This window comes from Lutra lutra, chromosome 5 (genome assembly GCF_902655055.1).
Source record: "Lutra lutra chromosome 5, mLutLut1.2, whole genome shotgun sequence".
Classification (NCBI taxonomy): domain Eukaryota; kingdom Metazoa; phylum Chordata; class Mammalia; order Carnivora; family Mustelidae; genus Lutra; species Lutra lutra.
In genome coordinates this window covers 47,378,406-47,382,815 of record NC_062282.1, presented here as the reverse complement: position 1 = coordinate 47,382,815, position 4,410 = coordinate 47,378,406, and positions in this window count along the sequence as shown.

Below are 4,410 nucleotides of genomic sequence, written 5' to 3'. Positions count from 1 at the left end.
AGAAGAAAAAATAAAACCAAAGGAAATAGAAGAAAAAATGTTTAAATAATAGCAGAATCAGTGAGATAAATATTCAGGAAAATTAATCAACAAAGTATTATTCTTTTAACTAAAATAATAAAATTGATAAAGCTCTGATGAGATGGTTAAAGAAAAGAAAGAAGAAGGAACAAAATATACTATCAAGAAGAAATAGGAGCATATCACTACATATCTACCAACAATTAAAAAGACAAGAGGGTATTACAAACAACTTTAAGGCAATAAATTTGGAAACTATGGTTCAGCAGGTAAATTCCTAAAAAATATACAAATTAAGAAAACTGAATCTAAAAGAAATAGAAAACCTGAATGGTTCTGTAACTGCCAAATAAATGGAATCCATAATTTAACAGCCTACTCACAAAGACTTCCACCAAATAGTGAAAGAACTATAGTACTAACCTTTTACCAACTCCTCCAAAAATCAAAAAAAGAATGAAATTTCCCAAATTCCTGTGATTATATTTTGATACAAAACCTTGGCTGTGACAGTGTCAGAAAGGAAAATCTAAGCACATCTTACTCATAAATACAAAAATATTTTTAAAAATTGACATGTCCAGGGACGCCTGGGTGGCTCAGTTGGTTGGACGACTGCCTTCGGCTCAGGTCATGATCCCGGAGTCCCGGGATCGAGTCCCACATCAGGCTCCCAGCTCCATGGGGAGTCTGCTTCTCCCTCTGACCTTCTCCTAGCTCTGCTCTCCCTCACTGTCTCTCTCTCAAATAAACAAATAAAAAAAAAAATCTTAAAAAAAAAATAAAAAAAAAAAATTGACATGTCCAGCAATATAAAAAAGGGTAAAAATTTGAGGTTAATCCCAATAATATAGGTTTGGTTAATTTTTCTTAAATATCCAATTTTAGTTAACATACCATAGTTTTAACATTAAAAGAAAGATATTTGCAAATAACACTATAGACAAAGGGCTGATATCCTAGATCTATAAGAACTTCTCAAACTCGACACCCAAAAAACAATCAAGTCAAAAAAAATGGGCAGAACACCTAAGCAGACACTTCTCCAAAGAAGACATGCAAATGGTGAACAGACACATGAAAAAGTATTCATCATCATTAGCCATCAGGGAAATTAAAATCAAAACCGCATTGAGGTACCACCTTACACTAGTTAGAATGGCAAAAATTGACAAGGCAAGAAACAACAAATGTTGGAGAAGTTGTGGAAAAAGGGGAACCCTCTTACACTGTTGGTGGGAATGCAAATTCCCAGCCACTTTGGAAAACAGTGTGGAGGTTCCTCAAAAAATTAAAAATAGAGCTACCCTGTGACCGTACAATTTCACTACTGGGTATTTACCCCAAAGATACAGATGTAGTGAAAAGAAGGGTCATATTCATCCCAATGTCCATAGCAGCAATGTTCACAACAGCCAAAACGTGGAAAGAACCAAGATGCCCATCAAAAGATGAATGGATAAAGAAGATGTGATCCATATACACAATGGAATATTACTCAGCTATCAGAAAGGATGAATACCCAACTTTTGCATCAACATGGGTGGGACTGGAAGAGATTATGCTGAGTGAAATAAGTCAAACAGAGAAAGTCAATTATCATATGGTTTCACTTATTTCTGGAACATAAGGAATAGCATGGAGGACATTTAGGGGAAGGAAAAAATGAAGGGGGAGGAATCATAGTGGGAGACAAACCATGAAAGACTATGGACTCGGGAAACAAACAGGGTTTTAGAAGGGATGGGAGTGAGGAGATGGGTGAACCTGGTGATGGGTATTAAGGAGGGCACGGATTGCATGGAGCACTGGGTGTTAAACGCAATGAATCATGGAACACTACATCAAAAACTAATGATGTACTGTATGGTGAATAACATAACACAATAAAAAAAAGGAAAATGGTGAAGGCATATGGAAACACTTTGTACCATCTTTCCAACTCTTCTGTAAATCTAAAATTATTCTGAAAAACACAGTAAAAAATATCAGTGGAATTCATCACATTAACGTGATGAAGAAAAATATGTATTTTAATAGTTGTGAAATAGCTATTAAATAAAATTCAAAATCCATTTGTGGTTTTCAAAAACTCTTAGCAGTCTACAAGTAAAAATATAATATCCTTTATCTAATAAAGAACATCCTTTACAGTCTAATTAGCAACTTAATTGTGTATACTAATATTCTCCCTTTGAGACTGGGAGAAGGTAAGCATGCCCATTGTCATCCTTCCCTCCACACCGTATTGGTAGTCCCAGCCAGGACAGTAAGGCACGAAAGAGATATAATCATGCAGAGAATGGAAAGGAGGGAAAAGACTATCATTATTCATGAATGCTCTGACTGCAACATGTAGAAAATATAAATTATCTACAAATTATGACAATGAACTAATAAGTTTTGTAACATCACTGGACATCCAAAAATCCATTTCTTTTCCATATAACAGTGACTAAGTTAGAAAATTAAAAAGAAAAAAACCTAATACCTAGAAATCTAACAAAAGATGTTGTAAGACTTCTCTGCAGAAAAGTTAAAGAACATTATTTAGAATAATTAAAGGATAACTATATTCATGAAAACTTTAATGCTATCAAGATGGCATTTCTCATTAAACTTATCTGTAGATTCAAGGTCCTTTCTTCCTTTCTTTCTTCTTTCTTTCTTTCTTTCATCTTTCTTTTTTTTTAATTCAAGGTAATTTCAACCAAAGTCCCAAGGGTTTCTTTGTGAGTGACAGCCTGACTCTAGAATGTGCATAAAATGCAAACAATCATCATTCATCAAAACACTCTTGAAGAATAACAGTGGGGAGAACATGATCCACTGGGTGAAAAGACTGAGTATGAATCTACAATTTTCAGTAAAGTGTGGTATCGGTTCAAATAGAGATAAATAGATCAATGGATTCAAATAAGGATCATTTTATGAATCACATCAAAATCCTCTCCATTCCAACTTTAACTTTAACCAGCTACTGCAACAGCATGTTGGTCTTCACCAGCATCATGCATGTGCTAGGCACCACATCTTGCTTTTGACCCACACTGCATACCTCTTTCTCCCTGCCCTAAGACTTCTCTAATGCCCCAGGTGTGGGATGTCCACATTCAGCACTCACACATTTGCAATCTGGAGATCTAGAGGAATTAACATCTCTGAAGCCAGCTTTGGACCCAATGAAGAAATGTTTCTTTTTTTTCTTTTTCTTTTTGTTCCCAGGCAGAGTGTTCTAAGTTACATTTCATATGCCTCCTTAAAAAGACTGAGCACCAGTTACATATAGCAGTAGCCAGTTCTATTATACATCCTGTATTAAATTTATCTTCTTGTTTCACTTTCCCAGTATTGTACTTCTGCTACCTGGGGTCCCCAAATAAAAGACCTCCATGCACCCTTTCCCTCAGAGCTCTGCTTTTAGGAAAACCCAGATGCAGACAGCCACACTGCTGAGTAGTGGAATAAGATTAGTATTTGAAATATATGTCGCTGGCAAAACTAGATATCCATATAGAAATAAAATTTGACCCTTACCCATACCTCATTTTTAAAAAATCAATTTTAGGTAGATTATAGATCTAAATGTGAAAGACAAATAATAAAACCCTGAGGAGATAATGTGGGAGAGCATCTTCATGACCTCAGGTGTAGGAGAAGACTTTTAAAATGGATATATCAGTAACATAAAATAAAAGTTTGATAAATTTGACTACATCAAAATTAAGAACATATGTTCATCAAGACATCATTAAGAGAATGAAAATGCAAGGCATAGAATAAGAGATGTGTAACACACATAAAGGGCTTGTATCTAGAATATAAAATGAAGTCCTATAAATCAATAAAATGATGAAAAACCCAGGAGAAAAGTTGGGAAGAGAGTTGAACAGTGACCAGAGAGCATCCAAATGGCTACCAGACTATGACAATGAGTTCATTAGTTATCATGGGAATGCAAACTAAAACCACAAAAACATACCGGTGTACACACCCAACAGATTAGCTGAACATTTTTAAACCAATGATTCCAACTTTTGACAAGGATGTAGAGCAAGGGAACTCTCAAATTCTGCTGAAGGGAGTCTAAATTGATACCACCACTCTACAAAAATCGGGCAGTGTCTTCTTACGTTAAACATGTTTATTACCTGTGACTTTGTATTTCTGCTCCTAGTAATAGATGCATCAGAAAGGCATATTCATGTGCACCAAAGGAAATGGACAAGAACGTTCATAGCAGCATTACTTGAATAGGTCCAAATTAGAAAACACACAGAAGTTTATCAACAATATTGGACAAATCAATCATTGTGTATTCACACAACAGAGGACAGCAGTGAAAATGAAGCAACCTTTGTTAGACACAATAACAAGAATGATTATCAC